Genomic DNA, 17,812 nt, shown 5'->3' with positions numbered 1-17,812 from the left:
ATAGGTGTCACTCTGCGCATAATTAGAAGGCAATGGTGTAACTAATTTGACATGCAGGATTTTCATTACCAGTGATACACATGATGGAAAGAACTCAGCTTTACTGTGGCCCTGTCAACACACAGAAATTGCACAATTTAAGTAAATAGATTACTAAATTGATTTAGTTAAATTGGTGCATCCCCATTCTGTGGATACTGTTTAAATCAGTTTGTGTGCTTAAAATTGAGTTAATTCAGTTTACCAAGTGTCTAAGGATGCCTCCAGAACATCAAATTATGATGTTTTATGAGACATACTTTCATCCATCATGCATGCTTACTGTTTATATTGCCACCGGTAATTCTTGCCATTAGCTTCATACATTATCTACAACAGTATGCAGTAACTTTTTGGGCAAAGGAAGTCAAGAAAGTTACTAAGATTAGAATAATTTGTAAAGAATTTATTTCACTCATTTTTTGTTGATCTCTATGTTCATAGAATCATAGAATTGTAGTACTGGAAGGCACCTAGAGAGGTCATCTAGTCCAGTCCAGGGCCGGCTCCAGGGTTTTTGCTGTCCGAAGCGACGAAAAAAAAAAAAAAAAGCTGCGATCGGCGGCAGCTCCACTGCGCCACTTTCTTCTTCGGCGGCAGCTCCACCGCGCCGCTTTCTTTTTCGGTGGCAATTCCTTCTTCCTCCAAGAGGGACCGAGGGACCCGCCCCCGAAGAGCCCGACGTGCCGCCCCTTCCCCTTGGCTGCCCCAAGCACCTGCCTTTTTCTTTTTTCTTTTTCTTTAATGAAATAACAGGGACAGGAGTGCAATCAAAGGGTCAAAAGAAGGGAACCTGATGGGGACACCGAGCAGAGAATGCCGGACAGCGCCCACTGCTCCTCAAAGGCGTCAAGGGAGCCAGTTGACGCTGCCCACAGGAACTCTGCCCGGATACGTGAACGGGCCCCACAGTCACAGTAGTCTCCATTGGCCAACCTCCTCTCCCTGATTTTATAGATGGCCGTTTTAGCCAGGGCCAGGAGGAGGTCCTGTGACTTTGTGGGGCCATGGATAGGGAGTGCATAAAGACGGCGGTGAGGGGAAAAATTCATCCAGAAACGTAACAGAATATTTGTGAGGAGCCGGTATAGGGGCTGCAACCTGGCGCACTCCAAGTAAATGTGCGCCAGGGTCTCCCTCACGCCGCAGAATGGGCAGTCCCCTGCACTCATGGCAGGACTAAGTATCTAGACCAGCGATTCTCAAACTTTAGCAACCCGAGGACCCGCATTTTGATTTAAATTTTTTCTCAGAGCCCCATGCTCCCCTCTCAGACCCAGGCCCCACCCCCGCTCCACACCTTCCCCAAGGCCCCACCCCACCTCTTCCTGCCCCCACTTCACCCCGCCCCTCCTCTTCCCCATCTCTTTCCACTCCATCCCCCGAGTGCACCCCATCCCTGCTCCTCATCTTACCTCCCAGCGCCTCCTGCACGCCACTAAACAGCTGTTCTCCAGTGTGCAGGAGGCACTGGGAGGGAGGGGGAGGAGTTGATCAGCGGGGCTGGTGGCCCCAGACAATATTCTGCCCCGCTCTCCCCCCGAGTGTACCCACACCCCGCTCCTCCCACTCCCTCTCAGCGCTTCTTACACACCGCTGAACAGCTGTTCCCCAGTGTGCAGGAGATGCTGGGAGGGAGGGAGAGAGGGGGAGCATTTGAGGGAGTGAGGGGGTGGAGTTGATCAGCGGGGCCGGTGGCCCCAGACATGATTCCTCCCCTGAGCACACCCTGTCCCCACTTCTCCCCCTCCCTCCCAGTGCCTCCTGCATGTCGGGGGACAGCTGTTCCATGGCATGCGGAGGCACTGGGAGGGAGGAGGAGGAGTTAATCAGTGGGGCTGGTGGCCTCCCTCCCTCTGCGCCGCACCACTTCCGGAAATGACCAACATGTCCCTGCGGCCCCTGGGGGAGGGTGCAGCCCTACACACACCTACCGGAGGACTGTGTGTGCCAGTCGCTTTGGAAGCCACGCCACCCGAGATAAGCTCTGACCCCTGGCCCCCTCCTGTACCCCAATCCCCTGCCCCAGCCCAGAGCTCGCACCCAGCACCCAAACTTCCTCCTAGAGCCTGACCCCCACACCCTCTCCTGCACCCCAATCCCCTGCCCCAATCAAGTGACTGCAAAGTTTGGGACAGTTTGTCTTTAAAAAGAGATGAATAAGAGGAGACATGATAAAAGTGTACATAATAATGGACACTATAGAGAAGATGGATCAGGAGCTGCTTCTTTTTTTCCTGTCTCATAACACAGGAACTGGAGGACACAGAATGAACCTGAAAGGTGGCAAATTTAAAAGCGTTAGAAGGATGTTTCCCACAGAGAGACTAACTCTCTGGTTTTGCAAGATCTATGTGTAGTCCTCCTTTTGAGATTATCAGAGAAGGCTTTTTATGTTTTTAATCATTAATTGTTTCTAATAGTAATAATGCCTGCTTTCCAGGCTTCTGAGACGGCATTTTTTTCTTACAAATCCATTATTAATTTTACATAAAGAAAAAGTTGGTCTGTGTATTGCAGGACACTTATTCATGCTGTATTTCAGCAGAATCAGGACATTTTAGTTACTTCATTTTTGCTATTCTCCTTACAGTGAGCCTGAGATCTGTCTACTTATCTTAAATGACAGAAGGACAATGAAATTCTTTCAGAATAGATCATAAGACTTCAGATTTGAGAGCTTGTTCATTTACTGTGAGGGTCTGAAGAAAGGGCACAAGGCCCATACAAACATACTGTCAAAATGGATTAGCCTATGTACTGTCCTGAAACATATGCCTCTTGAGTTAATCATATCATCTCCCTTGAAAAATAATTGCATCTTTTGAGCTGAGAGTGAGGCAACATTTCCATAGAATAGATCCTCCAAACAGTTCAGTAGAACTGCTCTACTCTTTTTCTTGAGAAGCAGTCCCAACCTAATATTACATTGAGAGTAGTGGTGACCATTGTAGTTAAGGTTGCATAAACAGTTCCTTTATTTCACCTTCCCCTTCACTTATAATATAACAAAGTGTTCACTCCTTGGGGGGAAATTTTCTAGGGTGGATCTTTGCAGAAGTATGGGTTTTTTTTATAATATTGAAGCAAAAACATGTCAGCCATTTTGCAGTATGAGAGAAGAGAGTGCGGGAAACGTGTCTTCCTTATTATAATATTCTTGTGCTTAAACAGCTCTAGTGCTGAAATATCTGGAGGTAAAAAACGGAAATATAGCATGGCAATAACATATGGAAGAGTAATTGGGGGGGGGGGGGATTTGTTTTGGTTTGTCCAAGTTGTGAGCTCTTGGAAAGTGCACTTTGTCCACTTTTCTCCTGTTTGTTTGTGTTAGGTGGGCAGGAAGAGAGATGCTTCCTGTGGCTCTCCTCAGTTGGACAGGACAAAGCATTCTGATGCTGTTCAATCAAATAGTTTCATATTTTGTTTGTTCTTTAAAAGTAAAAAATGCCATTAAATATCAGATATGTTAAGAAACTTAAAATTTCATTGTTAAACTGATAAATCTGGAAATGACAAAATTAATGTTAAATTAGCAACCTTAACTCTGTCCCTTTGTGCTTATATGTTATGGTACAGTCTTTAATTACGTGGTACCATAACTTCTTGACTAGTATAATAAAATACAAGGATTTTTTTCTATTTCCTTGGATACACATGTTGAAGAACTGGTAGTACTGTGTATGTCAGACATACTGCATTAAAGCCATTTGTATAAAATAAGTACACAGTAAGACATTCTCACATAGAGTACTACTGTAACATTACGCAGGGTACAATCTGGGCTTTTGAACAGCTGTGTTCCCCCAGTTCTCCAACCTCTGGTGTCTCTTACACTGCTTTACTGTGAGAACAGCCACTCCTGATGAGTCAACACTAGAGATGTAAAATGTTAACCGGTAAGCATTAGTCTTATCAGTTAACCTGCCTTAACTGTTAATTCCTGGACTGGCCAGCTGGCCAGCCCCAGCAGCCCCCACCAGCTGGATGGCCTGCTGACCCCAGCAGCCCTGCGCCACCTGGAGCAGCCTAGCCATGCTGCTCGGCCGTAGCAGGCCTGGCCTCATCGCCCAGCCAGAGCAGCGCCAGCGTCCGGAGCAGCACCACCTGGCTCCCGGAGCAGGCCCAGCCAGCCGGCAGGAATGACCCCAACTGCTTAATCAGTTAACCACTTAAACGAAATATTTTAAAAAGAATTTAAACGGTTAACTTTTTAAACGGTATTTACATCGCTAGTTAACACACAGTCTCCAGCATGTAAATTGCTCCCAGTTGCACAGTATTGAGTGCTACTAGCTAGTCACTAGTCACTTAAATTGCAGAGCAACACCAGCAAGCTGTCTAGTCCCAGATTTACTCCTAGAAATGTGTGTCTTGTACTGTCCAGCACAGCTGAACAATGCAAGCTCATTTAAAGTCCGTCATTTCATCAATGGAAAACGATATGCACCAGCTTTGATATCCCAAATGGAGTTTCCCACCTACTTTAGTCCAAACAAGCTGGTTAAGATAGAACAATAAGATAAGTTTATTAACTAAAGAAAGAAAAAAAAGATTTTAAGTCACTACAAAGAATGATGCATAAAAGTCAGGATTGATTACAAAAGAAATAAAAGATAAAGCGCAACATTCAACTTAACAAACTAAAATGGATTCAGAGCAAATATGTCTCTCTCACCTATATGCTATAATAGGCTGGATGTTCTTTCCAGCCAGGACTCCCCCACACAGTTTGTATGCCTTTCTTTGTTGTTCAGATGTTGATGGTGTCATCAGCAGAGGTAAAGGGAGGAGTGGAGTGAAGTGTTTTTACCCTTCTTTTATATCTCAGTCCTTTGTGCTAGAAAGATGTTCAATTTTCAATTGTGTCATTTGGTGACAGCCTGTCTCTTATGGACGTGAACTTCCAACTGTCCCTTAGATTAAATGTAAATTTCTTGTTCACACCTTCCTGTTGCTGGAGAATGGCTGCTTAAGCAAGGATGGCCCTTTAACACTTGCCTGGGGTGCCCATGTGCCTTTGTCTCTGAAAAACTGGTTGGGGCCTGCTTTTCTTAATGGTGGAGAATGTTATAACAGTGTTATACAGCAGAATCTTATAACTTTACATACAATGTTGCCATACATATTACACCAAGACAATAATGCTCAGCATGTTATGTGTTTTCAAATGATACCTCACAAGACATACCTTGTACAAAATTTACCAGAGTCTTGTAAAAGTGGTAGACATAATGATACACATTTTCACAATTACATATTAAATATATAGCATAAGGAACAATGGAAAATTTACCAGTAAGCCAGTAGATGTGCTGTCTAAATTAGCTTAATCGTTAAATACCTCTTTTGCTGAATTGCACATGAGGAAGTCTGTGCTGCTGGCTGAAAAGAAACTGCTGAGGAAGGACCCAATTCAGCAGTGAGATGCAGAGACAAAGGTGAAGGACCTGTGTAATAACACTCTGGACCATGGTCTTTTGTAAGAACTGAACCCAGGACCTCTAGATCTAAAGACATGACCCTTCACTGCTTAAGCTAAAGGATCAGGTGTATGAGTTAAAATGCAGTAATTAACTCAAACCTTGGTATGTGGTCTAGCCACTAGAGGGAGACAAAGAGCCACACTGTGTTAGTCTGGTTTATACCTGTGCAGATGAGGGAAGTAAAAATGCACTGTACTGTGGACATGTTTCCTAAAACTGTGGAATAAATGCAGCTACAGCTTGAGTTATGGAACCAGCTCCACATCCCCTCTGTGAAATTTTTAGTGTGTATCTCCATGCATTTGGGGAAAAGGGTGAGATTATGCAGGAAAGTAGGCATGGCCAACTTGAGGGCTGTTCAATATTTAGGGTCATACCAAATTCACGACTATGAAAAACCCGTCACACACTGTCAAATCTGTTTTTTTGTATACTTTTACCCTATACTATAAAAATACCCTATATTATAGGGTACAAGTATACAGCATTTCTCAAACTGGGGGTCCTGACCCAAAAGGGGGTCGCAAGGTTATTGCAGGGGGTCACAGTATTGCCACCCTTACTTCTACTCTGCTGCTATTGGCCTTGCTGCCTTCAGAACTGGGCACCTAGCCAGGAGCTGCTGCTCACTAGCTGCCCAGCTCTGAAGGCAGTGCAGAAGTAAGGGTGCCAATACCGTGACCTCCTCCCCAATAGCTTTGTGACCCCCTTTTGAGTCTGGACCTCCAATTTGAGAAACGCTGAGTCTGATTCATGTTTATATTTTACTGTTTTCAAATACATATTCATGTTTGTTACAACACCGTGAAATTTAAGATTTAAATATCTGAAACCATGAAAGTCAAGATTTTAAAAATGCTGTGGACGTGAAATTTACGAAAATGGACTGTGAATTTGTTAGGGCCCCATCCAAATTTAATATCAGGCAAAAGATGTACATAGTGGGAGCAGTATGAGACAGAAATTACAATGCAACCTCAGCGCTGGAGTAACAGATTAAATGCAGAGATGAAGTAGCAGATTATATCCTTTGGACCTTCAACCTGTTCTCAAAGAATGAGAGAAAATTGCATTCTTTAGATTTTATGTCTAAAATATTAGTTAACTAGGACTACGGGTAATTTCTTCAGGAAATCAGATAAACTTGCTTTTGCATAGCAAATAAGGGCCAGCTGGCAGGCTTGGCTAGAAGATTGTTTCAGTTGTATGTGGGTCCTGCAAACTTGCTGGAAAAGCCCCTCCTCCTTCAATTAAAGATCATTCTAATAGCGCTGTATCCTGGGCATAATGCCTTGGTGTAGGAAATTTGTAAGCTAGGAATTGGACTTTCTATACGCTCTTTTGTTAAGAGTTACCCAACTGGATGTTTGATCGTCTGCCCATGTCTCTTTTAGGAGGAAAGTACTGCAAGCAATTGTTATGTTACTATCCCGCTCTGTAAATTGTTGGCACTAGTTAGTCCCAGTAGTCAAGGGCTGATGCAAAGAATAAATTAGAAACTTAATTTTTCCTATCAGAAAAATTGTTCACTGTGAGTACCTCTCCGGGTGATGTAATTTAAAGTAAGACAATTTATAGCACTGATTTAGATTGCTTGAAACGTAAAAAAAATTATGTATTGAGGCTTTGTTAGAACTAATTAGGAAATTTGTGCTGTTGCACCTTTAGGTTAAAATGTATAATGAACTAAATTACATTTTTTTTAACATGTCACAACTGGTGTTAGGGTATATTTGAAATTTACAAAACTGCTATAGGCAAAAAAACCAAAATATTGAAAGTCAAATACTTAAGCACATGTGTAACTTAACTCACATCAATAGTCTTCTTTATTTCAGTGGGTACTCGTGTGTTTAGAGTTAAGCATGTACATAATTGTTTATAGTATCAGGGGCTAAAATTGTATTTTTATTAAAAACTTCTCAGTGTCAAAACTTTTGTCACTTCAAAACAAAATTTCTTCAGTGTCAACAATGAAAAGATATTTAGACTTTCAACACATTAAAAAAGTTATTGTGAACCTTTTAAATACACACAGATTAAATTTTTCAAAAATGGGAGCTTAAGTTTGTGCTTCTAAGTCGCATTGACTTCAGACTGGAAACCCTGACAGAGGAGTATAGCCTGATAGAAGCATTTCAGCATTTTTGGCTTGTGGCAGTTTGTTATATTGGAAGGTAATGCTGGTTGCAAATATATCATGAGCTTTTTGCATATCCATTTTGTGTTTTCACAGTAGGGATATTAAACAGGTGCAGGGCTTACCTTTTCCAGCAGAGGATGAGCATAAGTGTGAAACTTTTTAGTAGATTAAATCTCTGAAAAATCTGAAACTCGTCATACAGTTAAGGAACTAATTAAAGAAACAAGTTAAAAACTTTCCCTTTAGCAACTTAATACTATAAAAATTGGAAAAAGTAAATAACAAGAAACATGTAACTATCAAACCTAGTTTAAATATATATTTTTAATTATGATTTTTATTCAGCTGTAACCTGGGTACCCTCCACTTATTTAGACTGATTATCCAGTCATTGAGTTAGGAGGATTTTTATTCACTTTTTCATATGCTTAATTTTTCAAAGGTGGAACATTCTGTTGCTCTAGAATTAAATAAAAAGTGAGTTTGAATTCAGAGGTTTTTTGCAGTGGTTAGATTTTGTTGTTCTTCGAGTGCTTGTTCACATCTATTCCAATCAGGTGTGCGCGCGCTGCGTGCACAATCATTGGAAAGTTTTCCCTTAGTAGCACCCGTCAGGTCAGCTGTTGAGACCCCTGGAGTGGCGCCTTTATGGTGCTCAATATATGACCCTGCCGACCTGACCCCACCCAGCCCTTCAGTTCCTTCTTGCCGCCCGTGACGGTTGTTGGAACAGCATTCGCTTGTCTCGAAAGTGCTTCCCTTAGCTTGTTCTTTAGGTTCAGTTTAGGTTTCAGTTCTTAGTTCAGCATAGTTTAGAGTTACAGGTTTGGTTAGGGACCAGGGTTCCACCCTATCCCTTTCCTTCCCTCGGCTCTGGGGCAGGCCTCGCGGCCAAGGGTTTCAACTGTGCAGGACCTGCAGTAAGCCCATGCCAACGGGCGACCCCTACAACGCGTGCCTGAAGTGACTGGGAGAAGAGCACCGAACAGACAGGTGCAAAATCTGCAGGTCCTTTCAACCCAGGACAAAAAAAGAGCGGGATTTCTGTCTCAAACAGCTTTTGATGGAGTCCGCTGTCCGTTCTCAACCCACCTTGGAGCACGGGGACCAGGCACCGAGTGAATCGGTGCACAGTGCTTCTGCCTCAGTGCATGATACGGCACTGAGGAAAGAGTCCAGAGACCCTCGGCACCGCTTCCCGTTATCGCAGATTATCCGGCACCGTTCTCACTCGCCGGTACCGCACAAGCGGAAGAAAATGGACAGAGGCCGCTCACTGAGGCTGAAGGTGTCTCAGCCTCCGGATGTATCAGAAGTGCATCCCAAGAAGGAGCATTCAGCACCTAAGGGTCAGGAGTCAGCACCGTTGACTTCAGTTCTCTGGAAGGGACCGCTGAGTCCGGCGCCCAGTGACTCCCTGGACAGGCAGTGCCAGGTGGAGGAACTGGAGCTCCCCTCCACGCCGGACACTTTCGAAGCTGCCAGTTGATAGAACTTAACGGCACCAAAACCCTGGGTGGTCAGGGACAAGCCCCCTGTACCTCCACGCCCGGTGCCATCTAGAGGAAAGCTCACTATGATGCGGCGTTCTCCTCGGCACCTCTCGCCATCGCCCAGGCACCAGCAGCAATCTCGGGACCGCTTAGACTTGTCCCTGGTGCTGGCCGGGCAATCCAGATCTCCAGCACCATTGGAGCAGCACTGACCTCCGGTGCCCAGCTCTCAGCACCGATCCCCAGTGCGGTAGCATCAGTACCTATCCCTTGCAGAGTACTCGTCGGGGCCACCGTGGTCGTTCAAGTCCACACTGGGGTCGTTGGATTCGGATGCAGAATCCTTCTACTCCTGCCACAGTGGGCGCCGTTCCCACAGACACAGGAGTGAGGCACCTGTAACTTGACCTCCATGCTGGCAGCCTCAGCCACAATGGCCCTTTTGGACCCCCTGGGCTTATCACCAGGCACGGGGTTCATTCTCCAGAGACTCTCGTTTGGTCATCTCCAAATCCAGAGCACCCCAACCACCTAGGGATCACCGAGCCCCTAAGGGTTTGGAGTCGGCTACTTCCCATGTGCAGGTGACCCAAGTCATCACAGAGGTTGTCGCGGCGACAACACCGATGATGGACAATAGCCTGCAACCAGGGTCAGCCCACGGGGCCCAGATATCGGACAGGAGGAGGCCAGAGAGCTTGAGTGACAAGAGAACCCCATGCCACCCCTAGCCTCCTCATCCTTATCCCCTGACAAGGCAGTGGCAGGAACCTCGACCTTTGGACCTCCACCAGTAGACCATAGGGCACACCAGGTCCTTCTGCGCAGGATCGCCTGCAACATGGGGTTGCAGGTGGAGGTTTTCAAACATGAGGACCCCATGGTTGATATCTTAATGCCAGAGGGCCCGTCCAGAGTCGCTCTGCCCCGATTAAAACTATACAGAGCAATGTAAAAACGCTCTGGCAGACCCCGGCGTCCATCCCCCCACTGCGAGGGGTGTCAAATGCAAGTACTTTATCCCGTCCAAGGGATATGAGTATTTGTTTTCTCATCCGCAGCCATGTTCCCTGGTGGTCACTGCGGTTAATGAGAAAGAAAGACCAGGGCAACAGAGGCTGACTCCGAAGTCAAAGGAGTCAAAACGGTTAGACCTATTCGGCAGGAAAGTCTATTGAACTGGAGACGTACAGCTAAGGATAGTTAATCAATAAGTTATCCTTAGCAGATATAACTTCAACTCGTGTGCCTCCATGTTGAAGTATAAGGCGCTTATACCATCGGACTCCAGAGCTGAATTTACTATTGTTGAAGAAGGGAAGTTGCACCCCTCCCTTCAAGTTTCCCTGGATGCAGTGGACTCTGCCGCCCCCACACTTTCATCTGGCCTAGCCGTGAGAAGGGGTGCATAGCTGCAGGTGTCTGGCCTTCCTCCAGAAGTGCGGGAAACCCTGCAGGACCTCCTGTTCAAGGGTGCAGGGTTATTCTCAGACCAGACTGATTCTAAGCTGCACAGCTTAAAAGACTCTCGGGCAAAAACATTTCAAGCCCCAGCCCCAGCAGCAAAGGTCCTACCATACTCACCCTAGACAAGACTTTTACAGACGGCGTCCTAGAAATTCTAGGCACAAACCACTTCGCTCCCAGTCAGGACAAGGCCAGGGCCCGACCAAGCCATCGTGTGGCTCAAAGCAAGCATTTTAGACCTGCGTGGACTCAAAAGGTTCATGGTAAAGTTGAAATTCTGCATGGTCTCCCTGAGCACAATTATCCCTTCCCTGGATCCGGGTGATCTGCGTACTTCCACATAGGCATTCGACCTCAGCACAGATGGTTTCTGCAGTTTGTGGTCATTACCAGTTCACAATCCTCCTGTTTGGCCTATCAAATGCACCCCAGGTGTTCACTAAGTGCATGTCAGTAGTAGCAGCCTTCCTCTGCAGGAAGCAGGTACAGGTATATCTCTACCTAGACGACTGGCTGTTGCGGGGCCGTTCCAGGGAGCAGGTGGATTCTCACTTCTGACTGGTCGAATCCACGTTTCAGAGACTAGGACTCCTCCTCAATATGAACAAGTAAACCCTATTACCGACCCAGAGAATAGAATTCATCAGGGCAGTATTGGACTGAGTACAAGCAAAAGCGTACCTACCAGAGACATGCTTTCAAGCCATAGAGGGCATCATTCAGGGCATCATTCAGGGCATCATGCAGTACCCAACCACTATGGCTCAGGGTTGCCTGGCCCTCCTCAACCACATGGCAGCCTGCACTTATGTGGTCAGGCATGCCAGACTCAGGCTCAGGCCACTCCAAGCGTGGCTCGCTTCTGTATATCACCTGTTGCATGACAGGCTGGACTCAGTACTTATGTTGTCACAACAAGTACTCCAGTCCCGCCAGTGGTGGCTCAACCCCCCCGTACCGTGTGCGAGGGAGGTCCTTTCAACAGCCCACTTGACCCTAGTAATGGACGCTTCATCGTTCGATTGGGGGGCACACGGGGGGGACCACCAAATGCAGGGGCTATGGTTGCAAGACGAGCTCTCTCTTCACATCAATATCAGGAAGCTCAGAGTGGTACGATTGGCCTGCCAAGCGTTCCTGTCCATACTGTAAGGCCAGTGTGTGGCAGTGATGACAGACAACACTACTGTCATGTTTTACATCAACAAGCAAGGGGGAGCATGTTCCTCTCCCCTATGTCAAGAAGCCCTTCAACTTTGGGAATTCTGCATAGCCCACTCCATTCATATGGAGGCGTCCTATCTCCCAGGTGTGCAGAATGAACTAGCGGACCACCTCAGCAGATTGTTCCGCAATCACGAGTGTTCCATTCGACTGGATGTCATTCACTCCATCTTCCAAAAGTGGGGATTTCCCCAGGTTGATCTCTTTGCCACCAGGAACAACAGGAAATGCCCAGTGTTCTGCTCCTTTCAGAACCACAGCCTGGGCTTCCTCTCGGATGCGTTCCTATTACCCTGGGTAGACCACCTCATGTATGCTTTTCCACCAGTCCCTCTCGTGCACAGGGTACTGCTCAAGATCTGCAGAGACAAGGTGAAGGTAATCCCCCTTGCTCCAGCATGGCCCCATTAGCATTGGTACACCACACTTTTGGAGCTGTCAATGGACTGCCCGATAGCTCTATCACTCTGCCCGACCTAATCACACAGGACCACGGTTGCCTTCACCACCCAGACCTTCAGTCCCTCCATCTCACCGCCTGGAAGCTTCATGGTTAAATCCAACAGTGCTCTTGTGCTCGAGTCCTGTGAGGAACGTCCTTCTCAGCAGCAGGAAACCATCCACCAGGGCCACTTATTTAGCCAAATGGAAAAGGTTCACATGCTGGTGTGAGGAGCATCATACACCTCCCTTACATGCACCAGTTTCACTCATCTTTGATTACCTTCTACACCTGAAACAACAAGGCCTTGCACCGTCCTCTATTAAGGTACACCTCGCGGCCATCTCGGCCTTCCACCCGGGAGCGTCCAGCCGTTCCATATTCAGCAATCCCATGGTGGGGCGTTTCTTGAAGGAGCTGGAAAGGTTATACCTGCATATTCATCAGCCAGTATCGGTGTGGGACTTTAACCTGGTATTATCCAGGCTTATGGGGCCCCACTTTGAGCCACTGACAACTTGCTTTTTGCTCTATTTGTCCTGGAAGGTGGCCTTCCTGTTCGCTATTACATCAGCTAGAAGGGTGTCTGAGCTGAAGGCACTAACCTCTGATCTACCTTATATGGTCTTCCACAAGGACAAGGTGCAACTCAGGCCTCACCCGGCTTTTCTGCCCAAGCTGGTGTCTCATTTTTATACCACCCAAAATATCTTCCTGCCCATGTTTTATCCCAAGCCTCGCATCAGTGCCTGTGAACAATGGCTTAATTCACTGGACATCTGGAAAGCGTTGGCATTGTACATCGAGCGTACTAAGCTGTTCAGAAAATCGAACCAACTATTCGTCGCACTGGCAGATCAGATGAAAGGGAGCCCGATCTCTTCTCAGTGTATTTCGTCTTGGATCACAGACTGTTTCCACACATTCCTATGAGCTGTCCAAGGCCCTAGCTCCGCCTATTACGGCTCACTCCACAAGTGCTCAAGCCTCTTCAGCATCATTTCTGGCCCAAGTCCCAGTACAGGAGATCTGCAGAGCAGCTACTTGGTTATCGGCGCATATGTTCACCTCTCACTACTCTATCACCCATTATTCCAGATATGATGCAGCTTTCGGCAAAGTGATGCTCCAATCAGTAGTTCCTTGACTCCGAGCCCTCCTCCAGGGTACAGCTTGGGAGTCACCTGATTGGAACTGATGTGAACAAGTACTCGAAGAAGAAAAAATGGTTACTCACCTTCTCGTAACTGTTCTTCAAGATGTGTTGTTCACGTCCATTCCAATAGCCACTCTCCTTCCCCCCTGTCGGAGTAGCCGGCAAGAAGGAACTAAAGGGGGGTCGGGTCAGCAGGGTCATATATTGAGTGCCATAAAGATGCCACTCCAGGGGGCTCCACGGCAACCCCAGGGGTGCTGCTAAGGGAAAACTTTCCAACGATCATGCATGCGGTGTGCGCACACCTTATTGGAATGGACATGAACAACACATCTTGAAGAACAATTATGAGAAGGTGAGTAACCATTTTTTTTCTGTCTCTGCCTGTTGATCAGAAGGTTAATTGTGTAGTCCCAGAAAAATGTGGAAACATCCTGAGAACTATTTTACAAGAAATAAAAGTTCCTTTCTCTCATCTTCTAGTCATTGCAGATTCAAGCAGGATTCTGCATTGTGGGTTTATAGAGCTTCTTTTAGATGTGTTTTTTCATGGGTTTGTGTTTGCCTGCAAGTGTCACTTACCACTAGAAAAAGTAGTACATCTTTACCTCGATATAACGCGGACCTCGGGAGCCAAAAAATCTTACCGCGTTGTAGGTGAAACCACGTTATATTGAACTTGCTTTGATCCACCGGAGTGCGCAGCCCCGCCCTCACCCCTCACCCCCCGATCACTGCTTTACCGCGTTATATCTGAATTTGTGTTATATCGGGTCGCGTTGTATCGAGGTAGCGGTGTATCTGCCTTTTTTGATTGTACTATGGTTTCTGTAAAGCCAATACTCTATGCCCACTTCACTTTAACTAGTTAATGTATTTAAAAGAAGATTGATTGGGCACTTCATTGAGTACTTATCTGTGTATATTTTTCCCCTGAATAGTTAAACTTTCTAAAATATTGATGTCCATTATAATAAATATCAGAAGAATATGTACTGCTGAATTACCACTAATCTGTCTGATAGAAAGGAGCTCCAGTGCTCTTTGGAGTAGTGGGTATATTACTCTAGGGAGACACTTCAAGTAAATTTGAAGAGCTTTAGCAGCTATTTGATTTTGAGGCTCAGACAGCTGATAATCTTCTTAGACACAGCAGTAACAGTACAAAAGATTTAAATATCAAAATCCAAAGGACACACAAATTAATGGAAGTGATAGCAGGCATAATATTATTGTTCATTATAAACATCTGTAATTGTTACTGGAAAAACCTGAAAATATTCAGGTTTTAAAAGAAAAACTTAAATAAACCTGGCTTGGCAGGTAAAAGAGAGACGTTAGATACCAACGGAAAACAATTAGTTTAATGAATTAATAATAGGAGTAGTTGTGTCCTGGAGGTAATTTTTTGCCACTGTTTTCCATCTCATATTGATCTCCAAAAATGTCTGTACATTAGAGACCTTAAAGAGCAACTCCAGACTGCTCCAGAGAGGTCTGATGGTAACATATTTCATTACATGGGGGAATCAAAATTTGGGTTCTAGTTTTCTTGTTCCCTGGACTGGGCTTGGAAACCAGTTGTTTTTCACTCTCTGGTGATTGGAAGACTAAAGGAATGATACACGGATACTTTTGAGCAGTGATTTTCTAAAGGAGTCTGCACTTCCATTTGAGATTTTCTTAGGGGTCCGCAAAAAGGTTAAAAACCACTGCTTTAGAGGTAGCGGGAAATGATTTAGGATGTTTTTTTGTTGTTGTTGTTTGTTTGTTTTTAAGACAAATAAAAGATTGTGGAGAAACTTCATCCCCAAAACAGAACCCTAGAGTGCCTCCAACCCAGTCAGGAGAAATTCTGAACTATAATCCCTTTCTTGTGAGCATATTATGCTACTAACAGACAGTTGTGAGCCTCTAAAGTTTCTCTCTCTTTCTAAATTTAATATCTGGGCTCTTGACAAAAATAACTTCCTACAAAAATCAGATACTAAACTACCGAAAAAGAATAGCCTGAAATTCATGATAAGTAATGCTACCAGGAAACACCTGCAGCCCAGTTGCTCTCTCATGATCAAGTTGTTTTCATCAAAAGTCTGACCAAATCAATACGTTTATTTCATGCCCTGAAGACTGCAGCAGGTCATCGGTTGGAATTAGTTCCACTAGTGGAATGCCACCTGGTCTTGAAATGTTCACACCTATGAGCTCATAGCAGGAGTGTCTCAGTCATTATTAATGGATTTTTCAGGGGGTACAGGGGAGAAGCTGTTACTTTTCACTCACTTTCAAACTTGTATAACATGAAGACAAGCAGGAGTGATGGAACAATTTGTATAGTGGGAGTTCTGAGAGACATTGAACCAAACTGTAAAACCTGTATATGATGGAAACCACTTCAAGCCAGGGGGTGCAGCAGCACCCCATGTTCCAGTCCCTATGAAGACAAGTGAAGGAAACAATTTGTATATTTCATAGATAATAGCTGAAGGTGCCCATTTCTTCAGAGGATAGAATAAAATGTAAATTAGAGCAGGGTGTTCTTTCAGTTAGATGTGCAACATATGATATAGAGATTAACAGATTTCCAAATATTTGACATCCCAGAGAGGTTTTTGTGAAATAATTTTCCTCTCTTAATAAAGAGATAAAATAAGATGCTGGAGAAGGCTTGGTAATGTAGATTTTCATTGTAAAACCACATGAAGTGGCATTGTTTTAAACAGTGAATTGGAATAGGTCTGGTAGAGAAGAAATGAACAGAGTAAATTAGAGAGGAAACTTTTTTAATAAAAATGTTTGAGGTTTCTTCTATGAATGTAATAATGCTAGCATATCGTAGAATTTGCTTTACTGTGACGGACTAATTCATATATGCTGTGTTGGGCAGCAAGATATACAAATACCGCACCAAATGCTTGCGGTGTTATACATACAATAACAGCCTTCCCCCTTATTGGTAGCAGACTGATTTAATACTGCTACAGTACTTGACTGATTAAGCCTGCTGTGGGTTGTTTGGTCTGAATATTTTAGGTATTCTATCCTTTTTTTTTTTTTTCTTCAATGCGACAAAATAAAATGTTGATTGTAGTTACTGGCTAGAATTGCGGGAGAAAAAAGGAGAAAACGATGCCTTTTTATAATGGGTTTGAGAGAGTTTCATCAATTTATCAATCATAATAAATAATAAATGATAAGCTTTACAAAATGAACAAGCATTGTTTGTCAGCTTTGATTTAAAAAAATCTTTAATTAGATTGACCACAGACGCTCTCTTGCTAAGCACTTTAATTAGAATCACTGGCAAAATAGAGCAAAGCATGTATCATTATGTTAGGGTAGCAGAAATTGAATAACAAAACCAATACAAATAAATATGTGGAAAAGGTCAACTAGGAAAGTACTATGATGATTAAAGATTTTAAAACGTTTTTGTTAATTTTCAAATAATTACAAGATTTCCATCTAATTTGCTTCCTTAAGCCTTGATCCTGCAAACACACGTGCTTCACTTTAAGCATATGAGTAGTGCAATTAATTTTGACATTATTAAAGTAAAACATTTATTTAAGTGTTTGCAGAATGGTGGTATTAGTGTGTCTATTGAATCAAACATTTTGTATTATGCTTCCTGATTAGTGTGTGTGATGGGAGTTAGGAGGACAGAGAAGGTGGTAAGCGGTGTTTTTTTTATAGGTTAGGTTCCCTTTCTTAGGGCCAATAATCAACTATTTTAACAAACTTAGACCCTAGAACTAAAACATAAGGGACAAAGCCATGTGTGTGAAAATACTTCTTAGTGTCAAATGTTACAAAAACTACTTTTGGTTTGTAGGGTTTACAAGTTATAGGAAGTACGAAGGGTGGAATGGGGATAGAGGAATCACAATCCATTGTGGTTAAAGGTTGTGAAGAATTGAGAAGCTGCTTTTCCAAACAAGTTTTCAATTACTGCAGTACAGGCTTTTCACTTTTTTGTTGGATGCAGAACTCAAACTGGAGATAATTTTATTTACATAACACATACAAAAATATTGTCAAAGAGCTCAAGTGCTGTACAACAGAACAGAAACAAATAGTGTTATAAAAACAGAATAAAATACTGCCCTAACATACAAAACAAAGGGTGGCAGCACATTTTTAAAAAGGGAAGAAAAGCATTGGACAGGAAGATAATAAATGAGCACAACAACTTTAAGGGGACTTTTAAAAATGGGGGAGAGAACAAATTTTAGTGGATAGTGAGTTCCTGCTGCAAAGCTCCCATAATAAAAGTGTAATTGCTTGCTGACTGATTATTGTGATGGGTTCCTTCAAAGAGCTGCACATAAGTGCACGCCCATCAGTACAAGTCTCAAGGAG

At 44.2% G+C, this 17,812-nt stretch overlaps 1 protein-coding gene across 2 annotated transcripts in view; it reads left to right on the top strand.

Moving 5' to 3' along the window:
- The window catches only part of ADCY9 (adenylate cyclase 9), a 185,169-nt gene that overhangs the window by 78,571 nt on the left and 88,786 nt on the right, over window positions 1-17,812 (top strand). The gene's annotated exons all lie outside the window — the stretch shown is intronic.

This window comes from Trachemys scripta, chromosome 10 (genome assembly GCF_013100865.1).
Source record: "Trachemys scripta elegans isolate TJP31775 chromosome 10, CAS_Tse_1.0, whole genome shotgun sequence".
Classification (NCBI taxonomy): domain Eukaryota; kingdom Metazoa; phylum Chordata; order Testudines; family Emydidae; genus Trachemys; species Trachemys scripta.
Note: the sequence above shows the minus strand (reverse complement) of the source record. Positions and strands in the feature narration are given on the sequence as shown.